This window comes from Notolepis coatsorum (assembly GCF_963971535.1).
Source record: "Notolepis coatsorum genome assembly, chromosome: 10".
NCBI lineage: Eukaryota > Metazoa > Chordata > Actinopteri > Aulopiformes > Paralepididae > Notolepis > Notolepis coatsorum.
Genome location: NC_140174.1, coordinates 17,645,829 through 17,655,560, shown reverse-complemented (window position 1 = coordinate 17,655,560; position 9,732 = coordinate 17,645,829).

Below are 9,732 nucleotides of genomic sequence, written 5' to 3'. Positions count from 1 at the left end.
CGAAAAAGGGAAAACATTTGTTTTGTTTTGCTGTGAATAATGAAGGCTGAATTCACATTATATCATTGAATGTTACAACTTTTATTTCAATTGCATATACATGTTGAATTATTGTTCAATTCATACCTGGAATATATGTATTGACAATGTGATCATTTAACTTCTTGTTTATCCTACCTACAGCCTACTCCCACTGCATAACATGCTTGCATTGCCTTTAAATTAATCATTCATTCATTCACTCATTCATTCATTTATTCATTCATTCCTTCATTCATTCATTCATTCATTCATTCATTCATTCATTCATTCATTCATTCATTCATTCATACTTCATACATAGGCCAATTCTTTCATCATGCTTTTTGGCATTGACTCATTATTCCAGCTGGTCGTGTGTGATGGGTGGACTGTGAGGTGTATCCCTGAAGTGGGCTGATTTTGGGTGGTGTGGTGTGTCAGTGTGTGTGTGCGTGCGTGCGTGCATGCGTGCGTGCGTGCGTGCATGCGTGCGTGCGTGCGTGCGTGCGTGTGTGTGTGTGTGTGTGTGTGTGTGTGTGTGTGTGTGTGTGTGTGTGTAGAAGATAACTGTCCCCCAGTCTGTGTGTGAAAGGGAGTGGCAGAGGTTGGACAGAAGAAGGGGGTTAAGATAACACCCTAGGCAGAGCTAGTCTCTAAATACAGATCCCAGATCAGTAGAAACAGACTAAATCTCCTTCATGCCCACTGGTGGAGGTACAAAGCCGAGACTGACTGTAGATCAGGACTTAATGCAGGACCTATTTCAAAGATAACAGGCTCCGCGAACTGGGAGTGAATGAGCATTATCACCAGAGGGTCACACAGAGCACCATGTGTCCAGCTTACTCATCTATCTAGTGGAACTGCCCTCAACAACCCAGTATCTCAGACAAATAACTATACAAAAAAAAGTGTTCAAACTTTTGTTTGACCGTCTAGTACTTTACTATCTAAAGATGAGTGACGTGTTCATTCATAATTAAAGACAGTAGAGGTTGGGTACTTTATTATCTAAAGATGGTAAGTTAGAGTGTTGTGTTCATTCATAGTTAAAAACAGTAGAGGTTAGTAGTTGAACCTTTATTAATCTCCTTGGGGAAATTCCTTCTCTGCATTTTGACCCATCCTAACTGTTTAGGAGCAGTGGGCAGCCACACAGTGCAGCATTACCAGTTGTAATGCCAGTACCTTGGTCAAGAGACCAACTCCAGTTGTAATGCCGAAGTCGGCCCATGTCACCCCACTTCTTAGGGACCTGCACTGGCTCCCCATTGCTGCACGAATCCGCTTCAAGGCCCTCGACCTGGCATACCGTGCGGCAAAGGGAACCGCTCCCGCCTACCTCCGGTCAATGGTTTCTAACTACACACCCTCAAGACCTCTACACTCTGCATCTTCTGGCCGCCTCAGACCTACTCCTATCCAAGCTCCGGGAGGGTCATCAAAGAGAAGTCGCCTATTCTCAGTCCTTGCCCCACAATGGTGGAATGAACAACCCACCCCAGTTAGGACAGCCGAAACACGTCCAATCTTTCGCCGTCGACTAAAGACGCACTTCTTCAACCATTATCTGAATAAAAAAAATAAAAAATCTAACCCTAACTAACCTTACTGTCATGCATGTGTCCTAATACACTAACCTACACTGTAGCACTCAACACTTTGATGAACATTGTTACTCAGCTGATAGAGTTGTGCCCTTCCTGATGACTTGTCGTACAGAACTTGTAAGTCGCTTTGGATAAAAGCGTCAGCTAAATGACTAAATGAAAAATGTAAATGTGAATGAATGAATGAATGAAAACTTTATTTAACAGATTGCAGAATGGGTACAATACAGTACGGCTCAATACATACAATTGTTAAGGGGATGCAGACCTGAGAAAGACGTTTGTCTTGTTTCCATCAGGGTCCCCCATTTTCAATTCATATAGACATATATGACATACATGACATACAGATAGTCAGTACTGCTACATCTATACATTTATGACATACCAGATTTGCAAATACAGTACTGTTTGTGATACAGAAGGAGTCAAGAAAAGGGAGTATATACATTTGACGTAGAAACTGTACATTGTACAGTAATGCCAGTACCTTGGTCAAGAGACCAACTCCAGTTGTAATGTCAGTACCTTGGTCAAGAGACCAACTCCAGTTGTAATGTCAGTACCTTGGTCAAGAGACCAACTCCAGTTGTAATGTCAGTACCTTGGTCAAGAGACCAACTCCAGTTGTAATGCCAGTACCTTGGTCAAGAGATCAACTCCAGTTGTAATGTCAGTACCTTGGTCAAGAGACCAACTCCAGTTGTAATGCCAGTACCTTGGTCAAGAGACCAACTCCAGTTGTAATGCCAGTACCTTGGTCAAGGGACCAACTCCAGTTGTAATGTCAGTACCTTGGTCAAGAGACCAACTCCAGTTGTAATGCCAGTACCTTGGTCAAGAGACCAACTCCAGTTGTAATACCAGTACCTTGGTCAAGGGACCAATTCCTTCAAGTTCAAGTTTCTTTAATAGTTGTCATACAGAAGTACAGAATACTTTCATACAAAATGCTTCTTACTGTTACGCTCCAGAGACTGTGCCTTGATTCCAGTTGTGATTGATTGATTGATTGAAAACTTTATTGACAGATTGCAGAATGGGTACAGTACAGTACAGCTCAATACATACAATTGTTAAGGGGATGCAGACCAGAGAAAGACTTTCGTCTTCTTTACATCAGGGTCCCCCATTTTCAATTCATCATAACATATATGACATACATGACATACAGATAGACAGTACTGCTACATCTATACATTTATGACATATCAGATTTGCAAATACAGTACTGTTTGTGATACCAAAAGAGTCCAGAAAAGAGAGTATATACATTTGACGTAGAAACTGTACATTGGAGGGTAGGTGGGGGGGGGGGGACTATACAATGGAGGTGGTTGGGTGGGTGGGGTGGGACACAGTACAACTGTACAAGCAAAACTGTACATTGGAATATTGACAAAACCATACTTGGTCATTTACTGTACATTGGGTTGGGTTAGGACATTTACAGGGGCCAGTTTCGAATTGCAGTCTCCCGTAGGTGTTCTTTGAGAGTGTTTTTGAAAGTGGGTAGTGATTCACATTCCTTTACAGCTTTGGGTAGGGCGTTCCACATTGATGTGGCATAATTGCAAAACGTGTTTAGTCCCTTGTTTGAGCCGAATCGGGGGGTTTTACATGATTTGTGGAGCTCCCTCTGGTGTTGTGATCGTGGTATTCACTGACCTTTGGGAAGTATTTTGACATGTACATGGGTACCTTGGTCGTGTAGTGTATCTTGTAGACCAGGCCCATTGCAAGTTGCTGTACTCTGTCGTCTACTCTAAGCCATCCTAGTTTGTCAAAGTGGGCAGGGGTGAGGTGGGTTCTAGGAGTAAGGTCAAGTAGTAGTCTGACCAGTTTGTTTTGAGATGTTTGTAATTTTGTTTTTAGCGCCTTTGAGGTGCTTTGGTACCATGAGGTGCAAGCATAGTCGTAGTACCCTTGAATGAGTGCTCCTGCCAGGGTCTTCATGGTATTCTTGTTTACCAGTACCTTGGTTAATAGACCAACTCCAGTTGTAATGCCAGTACCTTGGTGATTTTATTATCTAAAAATGGTATGTTAGAGCATTGTGTTCATTCATAGTTAAATACAGTAGAGGTTGAGTACTTTATTATCTAAAGATGGCAAGTTAGAGTGTTGTGTTCATTCATAGTTAAAGACAGTAGAAGCTGAGTACATTATTATCTAAAGATGTTAGAGTGTTGTGTTCATTCATAGTTAAAGACAGTAGAGGTTGAGTACTTTATTATCTAAAGATGGTGAGTTAGAGCGTTGTGTTCATTCATAGTTAAAGACAGTAGAGGTTGAGTACTTTATTATCTAAAGATGGTAAGTTAGAGCATTGTGTTCATTCATAGTTAAAGACAGTAGAGGTTGAGTACTTTATTATCTAAAGATGCTGAGTTAGAGCGTTGTGTTCATTCATAGTTAAAGACAGTAGAGGTTGAGTACTTTCTGGTGATGTATCACATTCACACTCCCAAGTGATTTGGATTGACTTTACAACTGCAGATACGTGGGCTGTCCAAACCATTTTAAACTGGAGTCACATGGTTCCTCAGGGCGGGGGCACAACATGGAAAGTGGAAACAAAAGGACTCAAACTCTGGACTCAAACTTTGCATGACCCATAGGCCCCCATTCGTTTACAACCAGGGAATTAATTGGACAGTATGTCCATTTGGAATGTGTCTCCTTTGTCTCTCTACTACGGCTTCCACAGAGGGGCGTTCAACTGCTGTTTGTCCAGCGCTGTGCGTCTGTCTCCGCTAATGAATGAATGATTGTGACCCATGACCTCTCGCAGGCTTTGTACCAGTTTGGTGTCTGTTTAAAGGAAGATGTAATGAAGGTATTCACAAAGTTAAAAGCTCCACGATGAATTGAAAATGGGGGACCCTGATGTAAACAAGACGAAAGTCTTTCTCTGGTCTGCATCCCCTTAACAATTGTGTGCATTGAGCTGTATTGTATTGTACCCATTCTGCAATCTGTTAATAAAATCTTCAATCAATCAATCAATCAATCCACAATGGGAGGAGAGGATGAGGTGCATTCTGGGCTGTGAGGGGAATACGATCATCCACCGCATTTCCTGAACCCCTAGACCTGTTCGCTGTATACGTCAGACTCAGTGTGCGCGCACATCCCTGGAGCAGAAAGGAACGTAATCCTGGTCAGAACAACAGGGCAGACTACAATATATTTGCATTTGTTAGCCACGCTAGCGATCTAAACAATCAATCCATGTCAAAGCTAGATATGTAAAAGGTGAAAGACTCACACTCACAGCCATGCTGATCTGGCAAAATTACATCCAGCCGTTTTTTCGTTTGAAACAACTTTTAGTCAGAGGAGTGCCATGGTTTCTCCATAGAGCCCTGTCGTATTATTTTAGCGCAGCAGTTCGCGCAGGTCTGAGGTAACTTAAGTCACGTGACTCAGTTGGTATTGCTGATTGGCTCGAACATGGTATGTTTGTAGTCACGTGACTCAGTTGGTATTGCCTGTGGTGCTTTTTTCCTATTGGTAGGTTTTTAGTGAGTTTTTCCTTACCTTCGCGTGGGGTATGTCTGGGAGTGTTGCATTCATTTATTTATTTATTTAACATTTGATTGAGGTCATGGATCAGCTTCATACCGTCTTCTGTCCGACCTACAACGTCTACTCTAAACCATGCCTGTTCTAGTTCATTGCTGGGTTAAGTACTTCTATTCTATTCACATAATATGCTTACTACATGTATCTATTCTATTCACATAATATGCTTACTACATGTATCTATTCTATTCACATATATGTTTACTACATGTATCTATTGCTATGTCCGCCCACCACAAACACGCAAACTGTCTAACGCCTGTCCCAGTCTCCCTGTGAGTGGATGTCTCATGGTGATGACCGGAGTGGTGGACGTCCCGTGGTGATGGCCGGGAGGATGCGATCCTCTCTACGTCACCCCCATACCTCAAATGGATCCTATTCTATTTTCAATCTTTCAAAATGTTCTTATGTACCCCAGTTGCTATTGCATGTCCATATTTGTGTTTCATTACATGTATATGTACATACTTACCAACTGGGCCTTACAAATAAATTTGATTTGATTTAATCGACCATAATGTACGTTATGTTATAACCATAAGTGATATATTTACATCTTGTATCAGAGGAAGTCCCAAAGAAACAACCGGGAGTCAAACCAACAATGATTGTGGTGAGAGAGCGTCCCACTAGACTAAACCACCCACCCTGATACAAACACAGCAATACTATGATCATGGTGATGATAGAAAGTAGGGATGTCCGATATTATCGGCCTACCGATATTATCGGCCGATATTGGCATACAAATGTGATATCGGAAAATATCGGTATCGGTTTAAAAAAATATATATATTTTTTTACATTTATTTAACCTTTATTTACCCAGGCAAGCAAGTAAGAACAAATTATTATTTTATTTATTGTCAAAGTATGCATAATGTTGTGTTAATTACACGACAAGAGATATGTAATGTTAATTACCTGAAATTATTCCGTTTTTGGGGGGGGGGGGGGGGGGGGGGGGGGAAACCCTGCATATATCGGTATCGGTTGATATCGGTATCGGAAATTAAGAGTTGGACAATATCGGTATCGGTAAAAAAGCCAATATCGAGCATCCCTAATAGAAAGTTATGGTTATGGTTAGGGTTCGTTTAAGGTAAGTGTGGTTAAGGTTAGGGTTTGGGTTAAGGTTAGGGTTAGTTTAAGGTAACATTGGTTAAGGTTAGGGTTAGTTTAAGGTAACATTGGTTAAGGTTAGGGTTAGTTTAAGGTAACACTGTGGTTAGGGTTGGGGTTTGGGTGAGGCTATCAGAAAAGTGTGTCTTGTCTCCCATTTGGTGTCCTGGGTTTGTTCCCCAGCAGGGGAACTCAAATGTTTTCTGTAAACGTTAGAAGTAAAACACATTCATTTTTTTTCAATCAATATATTACTTACTTGTTAATACGTCAATATATTACTTATTTGTAATACGTACACATTGTAGATTTTCGTAAATATGTATGTAAATATGTATGTAAATAATGTATGTATATGGCTATAACATAACCTTTTTCCTCCGGTCGATCAGTACTTTATTGACTCATTCTAAGCGAGATGGGGCTGCATCTTGAACAGCGAGCAGCGTGACCCTTCCTCTCAGGTCCCCGGAGTTCCTTTTAACACTTTCACTGCCACACTACAGAAGGTTAACCCTTTACTATCACACTACCGAAACCTGCTGTTGTGTGGCAGTGAAAGGGTTAACCTTCTGTGTATTGTTGCAGTGAAAGGGTTAACCGTTTGGTAGTGCGGCAGTGAAAGTGTTAAACAGACGCCTCAGGCTCACAACGCGGTCACATGACTTGTGGAAACGGGGATGCCATTGGAAACCCTACGAGGACAACAAAGTGCATGACGACGACGCCGGACGCTCAGAAGGACAGCGAACAAGTAACGTTTCAACAAAAAGAAGCAGCTTTATTGCAGTTTTAAATAACTTAAAAAAAAAGGATCCGTCACAACTCCCAACACTGCATGGGGGTGGCAAGGTTCACAACGAGACAAGAGAGACAAGTAAGTATGACATAAAAAAAGAAAACATTTGTAAAAAATAAAAACAATAGAATAATAATAATAATAAAATAAAATACATTTATTAAAAAGATCTAGCACATCAAAATGAAGAAGAGCCAATATCCAAGAGCAGGCATTACACACTCACTATTCTCCCTCCACAGACCATTCAATCCAGCCCGGTTTGCAGAACAAGCCAAAAGGACACATTCTGCTGTGTCCCAAGAGGAGGCCTTCCTTTGTGATGTTCCAGAGAGTGAGACAAGAGGAGGCCGTCCTTTGTGATGTTCCAGAGAGTGAGACAAGAGGAGGCCTTCCTTTGTGATGTTCCAGAGAGTGAGACAAGAGGAGGCCTTCCTTTGTGATGTTCCAGAGAGTGAGACAAGAGGAGGCCTTCCTTTGTGATGTTCCAGAGAGTGAGACAAGAGGACGCCTTCCTTTGTGATGTTCCAGAGAGCGAGACAAGAGGACGCCTTCCTTTGTGATGTTCCAGAGAGTGAGACAAGAGGAGGCCTTCCTTTGTGATGTTCCAGAGAGTGAGACAAGAGGACGCCTTCCTTTGTGATGTTCCAGAGAGTGAGACAAGAGGACGCCTTCCTTTGTGATGTTCCAGAGAGTGAGACAAGAGGACGCCTTCCTTTGTGATGTTCCAGAGAGTGAGACAAGAGGAGGCCTTCCTTTGTGATGTTCCAGAGAGCGAGACAAGAGGACGCCTTCCTTTGTGATGTTCCAGAGAGTGAGACAAGAGGACGCCTTCCTTTGTGAGGTTCCAGAGAGTGAGACAGGAGGACGCCTTCCTTTGTGATGTTCCAGAGAGTGAGACAAGAGGACGCCTTCCTTTGTGATGTTCCAGAGAGTGAGACAAGAGGAGGCCTTCCTTTGTGATGTTCCAGAGAGAGTGGTGATTTCATAAGGGGTTGCACTGTGTTTTAATGACGTCACATGCGCATAAATGTTCCCTCTCTAATAAAGACGATGCCTAATTGCCTCTAGGAATGGAATGTAGCACGTTTCATTCACAGGATTTGTGTTGAATGGTCCAACTGTAGTATTTGAACACGCCTGACGACCTGAGCTATTGTTATACAAAGTAGCCAGGTGGGTACTTGGCGCAGAGTCGAGTGGACAAGCTTGTGTGCATGAGCGTGCACCTCCGTGCATGTGCGTGCACGTGCTTCTGCTCAAAAAGGAGGTGGAACGGCGTGCAACCCCGTCCCATGAGCACTGCACCACTGCCTGAGAGGACGCCTTCCTTTCAAATCCTGGAAGACGTGGAGTCAACCTTTACATTTACCTTTGACTGAATGAAGCGGCCAAAACCATCACTGATCCTAATGTCAAATAAAAACCCACCTCAAGCGACTGGCTGGTTCATAGGGTTCCTCCAGTTTGCTCTGAACTAGGAACAAATACTTCCAACACCTGGAATGCCCTCCGACTAACTGACGACGAAGGTTCTTCCTTCTCTTGCTGCGTTTAAAAGTATGATCTCCCACCACTGTGTGTCGACTTGTAACCCGTCTTAGCTGATTTCTTATTGTCTATTCTTATTTATTGTGTCTATATGCATGAAACTGATGATAAACTGTGTCTTGTTTTGTAATCTCGCCGTCGCTGTAAATGAGGGTAACCTCAGTGTTTTACGAGTTAAAATAAAAGTTTGAAATTAAATGAAGTCTTCACAATCATAAAGAGGTCTTGTCAAACCTCTCGACTCCAAGCACGATATAAATGTATTTTCTATCTCTTTTTTATCAGCGCCCTTCGGATGATGCATCACAATATGGACAGAGCGTCATTTCTGTTCTTGAGACGTTTACAGACGAGGGCTCTGGGATATCGTGCGTCCTGGCAGAACGAAGGCTACTACTAACAGACCGACTAACACACCGGACTAGTGGACACACAGACAAACAGCACGACCCCTAATGCCAGTTTACATGTTTTGGTCAATGGAGACAGACAGCTACATATCTGTAGTAATCACACACGGTAGTCGTGAAGTTTCAAGAGGCCTAATCCAGCTTCTTGTCCGTCTGAGGTTTAACTGTGTAGAGACATCGAAGGGACGGTGGATTTGAAGCAGGTGGCTGGGCAGTACGGCAGCTATTCCTGTGTCTGTTTTTTATCGACTGTCCTCCGAGATAGAAAGTTCCGTTCCGTCACGAAAGCTAGACAGTCTTTGTGGAACGGCGTCTTGTAATCAGAGGGTGCGTTTGGCTCGGAGCTAAATTATAAAGAGACTCTTTATAGAGAGAGAGAGAGAGAGAGAGAGAGAGAGAGAGAGAGAGAGAGAGAGAGAGAGAGAGAGAGAGAGAGAGAGAGAGAGAGAGAGAGAGAGAGAGAGAGAGAGAGAGAGAGAGAGAGAGAGAGAGAGAGAGAGAGAGAGAGAGAGAGAGAAAGAGAGAGAGTCTGTGCTCCCTACCGAAGCAGTATTGTTTTTTTGATCCCCATGTTGAATTGTCTCAGTGTCTGTCTGCGGCTTGGGTGGCAGTGGTTCTTTGGCGGCCC